Below are 12,119 nucleotides of genomic sequence, written 5' to 3'. Positions count from 1 at the left end.
ATTTTCATGTTATGGACCAAAACTATGGAATGCATTACCAGAACATATCAAAACCGCCTCTTCAATTGACATTTTCAAGAAACTGCTTAAACAACATTTGTTCAATATTGCTTTCAATCAGTAACTGTATTCATTTTGCTTAATTTAGACTTATGATGTTATGATGTTTTATGTATTATATTATTCTTGTTTTCATCCATTGTTTTTGTTTTCATGCGCCTTAGTGCAAATTATTTTGGTTTTCGGCGCGGTATTAAATGTCAAATAGTAGTAGTAGTAGTAGATTTTTTTATATTTCAGATATTTGGATATTTTAGACAAATTAGATATTATTATGGCTAATTAGGATATTTTGGATATTTCAGATAACTTGGAGAGTATTAAGGATATTATGGATATTTTAGATAATTTGGATATTAATATTATGGCCAATAAGAATAATTTGGATATTTTAGATAATTTGATATTATTATTGCTACTTGGGATAATTTTGATATTTCAGACTAATTTGGATATTATTAAAGCGAATTAGGATAATTTTGATATTTTAGATAATTTGGATATTATTAAGGCTAATTAGGATAATTTCAATATTATTATGGCTATTTTAGATGGCTTCGATATTATTAAGGCCAATTAGGATAATTAGGAAATTTTAGATATAATTTAAATATTATTTAGGCTAATATAAAGGATAATTAGGATATTTTAGATAATTTGGATATTCTAGATAATTGGGCTTAATTTGGATTATTATTGTGGCTAATTAGGATACTTTGAATATATTTCAGATAATTTGGACATTATTAAGGCTAATTAGGATAAATTAGATATTTCAGATAATTTATATATTTTAGATAATTTGGATATTATTACGGCTAATTAGGATAATTTGGATATTTCAACATGGATATTTCAGATAATTTGGATATTATTAAGGATATTATAGATATTTGAGCTAATTGGGATATCATTATGCCTACATGGGATACTATTGTGGCTAATTAGGTTAATTTTTATAATTTAGATCATTTTTTAAAAGCTAGTTAGGATAATTTTGACATTTCAGATAATTAGGATATTATTAAGGCTAATTATTGAGGCTAATTAGGGTTAGCCTTAATAATATCCAAATTATCTAAAATATCCAAATTATCTAAAATTTCCAATCCAAATAATCTTCATTAGCCTATATATTTTATACAATTTGGACATTATTGTGGCTAGATACTTTGGAATATTAAGGCTTATTAGGATTGTTTTATTAAAAAAAAATAGGATAATCCTAATTAGCATAATTTGTATATTTCAGATAATTTGGATATTGTTATGGCTACTTAGGTTAGGATAATTTTGATATTTTTTAAAGCTAGTTAGGATAATTTTGACATTTCAGATAATTAGGATATCATAGATATTTTAGCTAATTGGGATATCATTATGGCTACATTGGATATTATTGTGGCTAATTAGGATAAATTTTATGTTTTAGATAAGTTTGAAATTAGTATGGCTACTTCGGATAATTTGGATATTTCAGATAATTTAGATATTTTTAAAGCTAGTTAGGATAATTGTGACATTTTAGATAATTTGGATATTATTAAGGCTATAGGATAATTTGGATATTTTAGAAAATTTGGATATTATTGAGGATAATTAGGGTTAGCCTTAAGTAATAATATCCAAATTATCTAAAATGTCCAAATTATCCTCATTATATTTATCCGGTTAATTTTGTTTTATTTCGTGTTTAGAAAATATACATCATAATCTTTTAAATGTTATATCATTTGACTTCAAACGATATCCAGAAGCGGGGTTATGGTTTGTTGAACTTTGCTCCTTCATCAAAATGGTACCTTTTTCGGTTCTACATGCGTATCTTTTCTCACATTACTGGTAATACATGTCAAACAGTCATAATTGGCGGTCATTTCATATCATCCCAAGTCAACGAAGTTCAGGAATGTCCTTAATTTGTTAATAGTTGTTTACACATACCTAGACAAACTACAATGCTTTGTAACCCACCACTTGAACAGGATTTAGCCAAAGCAAACAAAGACTTAAGAATTCTATAGACATAAGTAGAAGCTTATGATCCTCTTCAACAATAGGATTATTGACTGGTTTAAAAGGTGTTTGACTAGCGCTATCAAAATGAGATACATGTAGCACGAGATTCACTTTGCCAATCTTTAATAATTTAAGAAGTTTTTAGTGAAAATCGGAGCATTTGTACAATGTTGACACTTGTGGTGGGTCACATTTTGACCTTTAACCTTTTTGTTGATAATTTAAGAAACCGTAAGTCACGTGTACATTACATTATATTCTTCTGAATCATTATGACCAGAAGAATACTTTGTTGGGGTTTACAGCAAGATTCAACCAGAATGTTATTAAATACTTAGTTCTCTGGGTTGATAGGATGAACAATTTTTAAAAAAATCCTCAGAGCAGCCAGGGCACATAAATGTTGAAAAAACAAACAACAAATCTGTAGATATTAGGTTCAAATGATGTTCGTCGCATTCATAGTGGAAGGCTACAGAACTGCATATTTATAACAAATACAAATATAGATATCGAAGATAGCTTGAGACCTAGAGGTAGTGTTTTCAACTATTAATAATAGTATTATCAATGACTATCACAATATCATAGTGTATGCATCGTTCTTAACAGTGTTTTCAACTATTTTTAAATGAAGTATCATAACACTATACCATTAGAGAATGAATTTGAAAAAACCTTCTGATAATTACAAACACTCGCTGAGCATCAAGACCTTCCCTCTAAGCTTTTAATCCGATTATCTGATTATCTATTTGTTTTCATGAATTGGAAGACATTCTTTGATGTATTACTGAGCTCAATCATCTGAAATTACTGGAGCGTGAGCCACCCAGGCTGGTGGCTCAGCATAGTATTTTATTAACAGAAGGTTTTCTCCAAATTCGTTTCCTAATGCACAAATTGTAAACAATGAGTATCAATGCAAATAGCAGTAATGTATACATTTAGAGGTTAATAACTGCGCATCAGTTATTTGGAGGCATTGTGAAAAATCTAAACATTTTGCCTTTGGAACCGAGGAATATCCCGAGGGCGCAGCCCGAGGGATATTCCGAGGTCCAAAGCAAAATGTTTAGATTTTTCACAATGCCCGACATATAACCGATGCAAAGTTATTAACCTCATTCATAACCGTCACTTTGGTCTTTTAACTTTACAAAATAACACAACATTTTCCTCAAAAGTTTGTAAAAATAAACAATTTTTACATCTTCCCTTTCCCAAAATTCGATCAGGCTAAAACAAAACGACCAATAACAAAAGTGCGTATCAGAATCTGTGCAAATATGGTAGCGCGCAATCCAAATACGGCAGCCAGCGCGCGCGCATTTCGTTGGACGCACAATACGGCGCACGCAGAAGTCAATTGTGTGCGACATTGGAACAATTACGCATTTTGCGGTCAATTGTGAGATATTAATGACCTCGATTTGCGTTCGCGTTTTCACAAATAATAAAATATGATTGGATCGCACGCATCGCGTTTATTAATGAGGTTATGAATGTTCTTTAATTGCTTCTTCATCAAAATATATAATAAATGAGTATCACAATATCAGAGTACGCATCGTTCTTTAACAGTGTTTTCAAGTATTATGTTTTAAATCACTGTGGATTTAAGGGATCTAGAATGAGCGTTTATGGCGTTTCGACAGTATTTTTTTGTGGGACATGAGAGCACCTCAGACGTATCGAATTGCATTCTGAATACGAAGCATGTCTTTCTGATATCAAATAATTTTCATTTTTTGAAATTCACGATATAATACAAATTTTATGACAAATTATAAAAATTTTATATTTTTCAAATTTTATAAATCTAATGATATATTCTTAAAGTGTATGTAGCTGGGAGGAAAAGCCGACGATCAATTGAATATTTTGACCTTTCGTATTGAAGATATGGATTTTTTTCCCAAAAGACCTATTTTTTTTGGTGTTTTGGGAAAAAATCCATATCTTCAATACGAAAGGTCCCACATACATACACTTTAAGTATAAATCATCAGATTTATGAAGTTTACTTCAAGTACTGTTAAATATCAAAAATATCAATTTTTAATGATTTGCCATAAAATGTGTAATACATTGCGAATTTCAAAAAATCACAATTATTTGATATCAGAAGGACATTATTCGTATCCAGAATGCAATTCGATATGTCTGATGTGCTCTAATGTCCCACAATAAATACTGTCCAAACGTTCATACCCCTTCCCTTAAATGAACTATCGCTCATATTTACATGTTTTTTTTTTCTAATATGAATATAAATACATCAACTTGATACTGAGTAGTATCACTGAAAACAATTGGTGTCATTTTCACACCAAAACTAGTGTCAAAATGGGTCATCAGGTGGACACCTAAAGGTGTCAAATTTACTCTATTATGGGTGTAAGAACAACGTTGGGTGTCATGTTAATTTTGACACCTAGGGTGGCCACCTGAAGACACGTTGAAGACCATGCTTACATTACAAATGTTAAACATTGCATCATAGATTACAAAATGTTATCATGATTATTATCAAAGATGTCTAGAAATATATCAATTTGGTACTTACCGAGCTCCCCAAGCTTCCCCTTTCTTGTCATGCCACAATCTGATAGGAAAATAGTTTAATAATCAGAACTGAGGAACAAAGGTATGCCACAAATTGTTGTAACATTATGCAATAATAATTTTGCAGCAAGTTTAAAAAAAATGTTTTGAACTGTTGAATGTTTTGAAAACGTTTTATGCCCGCTATATATATAACCCTACATTTAAGCGTTTTCTGGCAACCTTTTCTAAACTCAGCGAATAATGTCGAAAACGTAAATAAATGAAGAATTGAACCTTTGTTTACAACACATAAAGTTGCTCACCTGAAATTTTCGATTGTTTACACTACAACCTTCGTCATCAGAATGATCCAGTTCGTTGATCGATTTGACGACTCTTGAATTGTGACGTCAAAAGTGGATCGTAGACTCTTGCTCAGTTGTAGACCCCGTCCTTATCCAGAGAAGGTTGGATGGCCCCTCTTTGACCCTCTGTCGAAGTACCGTGGTTCTCTGTCGAGGATCTGCACTTCCTTTAGGTCCACGTGGTGTCCTGGGGACTCTATATGTGCTGAGATACCTCGGACGAGGTAGAGCTAGGCCGCCTATGCTCAAAGAAATGAGTTTTTAAAGACCTTCCTGTCTCGCCTATGTATGATTCCGATCAGGGGCCCGGGTAGTCTGACCCTGACAATGAATCAGATACACGGGTCCCGTGACGTCCGTTTTGTCTTTAGGCGCAATTAACAGTTGACGTAGTGTGCGCGTTGGCTTAAAACACACTCCTATGCCGTATGAGCTGTAAATACGTTTTAAAGCATCGGTTGTGATGCCTTTGACATAAGAAATAACAACTTGTCCCTTGTCGGTGTTCGTACTATCATTTGGCGGTTTACGTTTCTTTTTGGTGTGTGTGTCGTCAACATATCTATACCACCACAATGGAGGATGAGGAGCAGTAGAGATGGCTAATTGTTAATACAGATTACAGACAGTCGGACTGACTGGGCTCCTTATTAGCTCTCATTGCCGCTCCGTGTATTTCGTCGGGTGCATCACATACTGGTCTATCTTGAGTTTTTGACTTTTTTGAGAAAATTGGTTTATAGTTCTTTTTTACGAAGCTCTTCCAATACAACAAATTACAGACCTCAATTTTTCCTAGATAATTAGTAATAAAATGTTAAATTTAAACTATCTCTGATTTTTTCAAAATACGTTTTTCACATACTGATCTATCTCGAAAAAAACACGCATTTATAGAAAATCTCAATTGAAAATCTTCGTATTAAGTTTACCTTCCTATAATTTAATTAGCCTATGGATTTTCATGAAAGTGGTTTTAAATTAAAGCATATACTTAACAGATTTATTTAAGTGGAATCTTTTATTATATTTACGTATGTAATATTGCTTAAAACTATACTAAAGTTGTAGTTCTGTATGTGAAATCGTTAATTTCCCGATATCGTATTGAAAGTGCATTACATACTGGTCTATCTCGAGATAGACCAGTATGTGATGCGTCTAAAATAACGTCATTGTTCGCGAAATCGAGATAGCCCCCAAGATAGACCAGTATGAAATGCACTTTAAATACGATATCAGGAAATTAACTATTTCACATACAGAACTACAACTTTAGTGTAGTTTTAAGCAATATTGCAAAGGTAAATATAATTCAAGATTCCACTTAAATAAATCTGTTAAGTATATACTTTAATTTAAAACCACTTTCATTAAAATCCATAGTCTAATTAAATTATAGAAAGGTTAACTTAATACGAAGATTTTCAATTGCGATTTTCTCGAAATGCGTGTTTTTCGAGATAGACCAGTATGTGATGCGTCCGACGATTTGTATTATAAAACACTCCATTGTAAACAAAATATGTACAACTTCAAGAAGTTTTACCACTTGGCCCGCTGACAGATTTGTGCTTTCAACTAGCGTAGTGTTACTGATCAGATCATCACGAATAATATCGAGGGCTTTATCTATAGGCACTGAAGTGAAAAGGGCAGTAACGTCATAGGATCTAAGTTCTTCTTCTTCCTCTACCCTTTCGTTCTTTATGCGATCAGAAAAGTCTTGCGAGTTAGCAATATGATCATTATATGATGGGTAGTTTTACCAACCAAAATGGTGAAAGAAAATCAGCGATAAATTTGTCACTGTTGTAGGTGATTGAGCCAACGCTACTAACTATAGGCCTTAGAGGTTTGTGGCAAGCCATAGAATTTCAGTGGTGATTCTGTAGTAGGGTAAAGCTTCCTATATTCATCGCGATTTATCGCACCTTCATTTTCCAATTCTTGTAACACAGACACAAGTTCTTTCTTATATTTGGTAGTAGGGTCTTTAGTGCCAAGATTAACAGAATGTTCTTCTTGCCAAAACCAAATATATTTTAGTGACCTGACAGTTTCGGCCATCTTGGTCGAAGGCCATCGTCGGAGTGATGGTACTTGATCGTTCCTTCTGGTTGATTGGTCACGATCCACTTCTGGGCGCTAGTGCGCCCTCTGTTGACATGGTTGGTGACCAATCAGGAAGGATCAAGTACCATCACTCCGATGGTGCGACCTTCGACCAAGATGGCCGAAACTGTCAGGTCAGTAAAATATATTTGGTTTTGGCAAGAAGAACATTCTGTTAATTGTATCAAACAAACCTAATGAATTTCTTCAAGAATATAAGTGTATAAAGTAGTTGTATCACCAGGAAAGTATTCCCACTTTTGTTGGTACTCTGTCGTGTCTAATACAACAACAATCCTCCCTTTATCCGCTGGTAGTATGAGTATGTCCTTGTCTTTCTTAAGATTTTCAACAGCTTTTAATTCCTCTTTATTCAAGTTATTGTCAAGTTTCTTCGGTCTATTTAACAAGTTCGCGACTTTCGATCTTAGCTCACCGTCGCGATCCGATAGATTTCTACAGGCCGTTTCCGTGGAAGTTATTATGTCCACAACGGGAAATTTGGTAGGAGCAATAGCGTAATTCAATCCCTTAGCTAATACTGATAACTCGGGATCATTCAGAACTCTTTGCGAGCAATTTTTCACCCACTTGCTAATACACTCCGATGCTAGGTTATTATTCAATTTCTTTGAATTAAGCTCATTTTTATGTTCCAACAAGCGAGAGAATTTGTTTTGTTGACGTACTTTTGACACTTCGTGCTCTTTTAATTGCGACAGTACGTGATTCATCTTTGATCGCATCAGGTAACACACTACTTTCACTCAAGACAATGTTTTCTAATTTTTGTTTTTCTCGGTTTAGGTTGTTGATCTTATTAACAATTTGTCCGACTCTAACATTTAAAGGGCAGGTCTATTGCAAAAACAAGTTTATCTCTATTCGAAGAGAATAAGTATTACATTACAAGTTGACACTCGTTGCAATTTTTTATGCGTATTTAATGCGAAATTAATTTTCAAGGCAGCGGCTGATGAAGCTCTCATTTGTGTGATCACTTTGACAAGTTTGACATTAGCAACAATGAGTTGTACTATTATTTACCATAACAATGCTGCATAACAATATGCAGACTATTGTTCTCATTTGGGAAACAAAGCGTCACACGGTATTGTTACTATGTGTTTGCTTTGTAATATTTCATCCAACTGAAACTATAATAACTATAGCATTGCAATATCGCACAGGGAAATCAGATACATGAGTTTGTGGACTTAACACGGTTTATATGCTAGTCTCAGATTTATCACGCTGAAATTCTAAGCTGAAATTATTTTTTATTTTTTAGCTCAAATATTTCTCATGATATTGATATACATATGAATTGTAATGTCACAATTTACTAATATATATAAAAAAAAGAAGCGGCTGATTTTATCCATATGTTTAAAAACCATTAAATTTGTAATACTTAATTCAGAGTTTTGTTTCTGTGAACAACTACAGTATACGTTCTGTCCATTGAGAATGTTTATAGTCCTTTCTCGCAAAGCAGGCACAGTCATTTCATGACGTCAACTTTTTTCTAGGTCAAATATGTCTCGTTCGAAGGAACTCATCGCTTAAGTTGGTTTTTGCGGAATATCAATTTTAAACGTCTTATTTTCTCAAAAAAAAAAGGAGTCATTTTCATTGTCCTCATAATATTAGCTTGCCAATGATATGATGTTGTCCGAGCAATATATGTGACCGTACAGCACGAATGAGCCGTAAATGTCCTCAATTGTATTCTGAGTTACAGTGTAAAATGGGCATGAAGGTCGTATTCATAGGTACCTCAATTTGGTGCTACGTGTACCTCATTTAATGAGATACACGTAGCACCAAATTGAAATACCTATGAATATGACCTTCATGCCCATTTTACACTGTAACTCAGAATACAATTGAGGACATTTACGGCTCATTCGTGCTGTACGGTCACATATATGACCTTTAACAAGGCTCTCTCTGCGCGTCTTAAAAAGTTATTCGCTTTGTTTCCTTTAACCGTACTGGACAGTCGTAAGCTCACCGGTGTTATATTCTGGTGTTTGCAGTGCAAAGATGGTTCCGAAAACGTGCGGTTTTCTTTCCGTTCCATTCCAAGAGTCTCACGTTGTTTAGGCAATCCTTGCCGTAATCACTTCTTAAACTATCATGAAAGTTCATCTGTGTTGGTAATCAAATAAATGAAAAATTGAACTTTTGTTCAAAACACATAAAGTTGCTCACCTGAAATTTTCGGTTGCTTACACTACTACCTTCGTCAGCAGAATGATCCAGTTGGTTGATCGATTTGACGACTCTTGACTTGTGACGTCAGAACTGGATCGAAAACTGTCGAAAACGTTTCGTGTTTGCTAGGAAACAAAAATCCTTTCATTTTGAGTAGGGGTCAAAACTCGAATTACGTTTGTAAAAAACTAAAAGTATCGGTCAAAGTTAATCTTTCGGGTTGCGGAATTGTTAACACTTCACACTTGCTTTATTCCTGAAATTAACGGCACATACTCTAAAGAAGATATAGGAAAATCAAATTGTCGATCTCACGTCCTTAGCACCAACATGCTGTACACATTACACCCCTACACCTTTGAACATGAGAGTCCGTGATCATTATTTTTAGAATCCAATTGAATATTAATAGAGTGATGGTATGTTCACACATGGATTGTGTTTACCAAATATATAATGGGCATTTTTGTGTCAGTTCCTGAAGAACTGACACCTTCTCCTACAGGTTTTGAATCTGTGACGTCAATATTGATATCGATATCAATTTAAGACTGTTCTCGTTAAATTACATACCCATTGGCATTGCGGCTGCTCCATTAATTTACATACTCCCTCTGAAATAATGGCCCCAAAATAGCTGTTCCATTTAATTTACATACTCCCTCTGAAAAAAAAATGGCTGTTCCATCCGCTGAGAAATCAACATTTCCCTGTGCACTTCGTCCATGAATTGATCCTCATTTGCATTGTCGTATAGAGTTATTTTTGTACACAACAGGGATGTTTACTATTAACTAAATGAAGCATACTTTTGCTTTTATCTTTCTTTGTCCTTTATTAATTATAAATTAGGTGATTTAATTAATATAATTCTTTGTTTCAGCGACCCTGGGGTAAACAGACAAACAAAAACATGGGTCAAAATCCTTCAATTTCTGTGAAAATTGAACAAAAAGTACCTAAATCCATACATTTTATATCTCCCTGTGTTATAGACAAATTTTATAAGTCACATTTAAAATCATTTAAAATGACTTGTAAATTGCCTTATGCTATAATGGGGTCTTATACATTTGTATTGTGTGAACTTTGTTTTTAAATGCCTTTGGCTTCCAGGTTAGTTTCTCGGAGCTGGTGAGGTGTATTGGGGTGTAACTTGGTAGGGTGGTGGTAAGTGGCTGCCCTAAGAATTGATGCAATATTTGGCGCAAAATATGCAAATTAGGTAGCTAATTTGCATATTTAACTTCAAAATTGTTTTTGGTGGGTTTTTTTGCCATTTCGAAGAACTGGTGAGGCGTAGGCCTATAGGGATGTAACTTGATGAGGTTGTGGTAAGCGGCAGTTTCTCGGAGCTGGTGAGGTGTATTGGGGTGTAACTTGGTAGGGTGGTGGTAAGTGGCTGCCCTAAGACTTTTTTGGCGCAAATTAGGTAGCTAATTTGCATATTTAATTTTGCCATTTCGAAGAACTGGTGAGGCGTATAGGGATGTAACTTGATGAGGTTGTGGTAGGCGGCAGTCGTAAGATCCGATGCGATTTTGGTCGCAAGATATGCAAATTAGTCACCACATTTGCCTATTTTTTTATTTGTCGAAATGCTTTTGGCCATTTTTCGGAACTGGTGAGGCATATAGAAATGTAATTTGGTGGGGTGACGGTTAAGAGCAGTCTTAAGATCAGATGCTATTTTTGTCACAAAATATGCAAATCAGCCACCTCATTTCCCTTTTTCTATTTTTAAAACGCTTTTTGCCATTTTTCGGAACTGGTAGGGGGTATATAGATGTGGTAGGGTGGTGGTAAAGGGGCAGTCTTAAAATCCCACGTGATATTCAAATTAGCCACCTCATTTGCATATTTGTTTATTTTAAAAAAGGCTTTTTGCCATTTTTTGGAACTGGTGAGGCGTATAGAGATTTAACTTGGTGGGATGGTGGTAAGGGGCTGTCTTAAGATCCCATGTGATTTTTGTCGCAAAATATGCAAATTAGCTACCTCATTTGCATATTTTTTAGTTTTAAAAACGTTTTTAGCTAGAATAGAAGGCTGACGCTGCGCCAAAACACGTATGTAAGTGTATAATTATTTAATGATATATGAACTACCACTAAATGTTCCTGTCAGTGCTGCAGTGCAAAACTTCTCATGCAATTCCATCTTTAACATTACATTCAAATAATAATTACATTGTAAATTGAAACTGACACCAATTTTTTTCAGGAATATCTTGTTTTATTTGGGGTCAAGGTCCTTAAAGGGTAAATTCCAGGATAAAACGAAATACCTTCAAAATGCTACTTCTCCCACAAATTACGATGGACGGTGACGCAACTTGCACACATGCATTGCTATTACCCAGTGTATATTAATATTACACTGACTTGAGGTCAAAGGCCATTAAGGGATGGGTTCATTAAAGTAGCGTTCTCCGAAAAGTTTTTCGATAAATTCATTAATTTCTCAAAAAGTAAAAATCTCACTTTAATAAATAACGGTTAAAATGAAAGCCATTATTGGGGGCCTAATTATCGTATCATTATAATAGGTCTGGCACCAATGCAAGCATTTGTTTCGGTGTCCCAAATTCATAGTAAAATATGCTGACGCTATTTTTTACAAATCGCCTGGAATTGCATATTTAGGTTTTAGCGATTGCTGAAAAAGACGGGTATATTTCTGAAAAGCGTTTCCGCTTGGAATGTAGATGCCTATTGTGGAGCTTAATGTCCGTGATTTTAATTTATAAGCTCTTTCATTGACAATTTGCAACGTCTTTTGCACACCATG

This window comes from Amphiura filiformis, chromosome 6 (assembly GCF_039555335.1).
Source record: "Amphiura filiformis chromosome 6, Afil_fr2py, whole genome shotgun sequence".
Classification (NCBI taxonomy): Eukaryota; Metazoa; Echinodermata; class Ophiuroidea; order Amphilepidida; family Amphiuridae; genus Amphiura; species Amphiura filiformis.
This window is presented reverse-complemented; position numbering follows the sequence as displayed.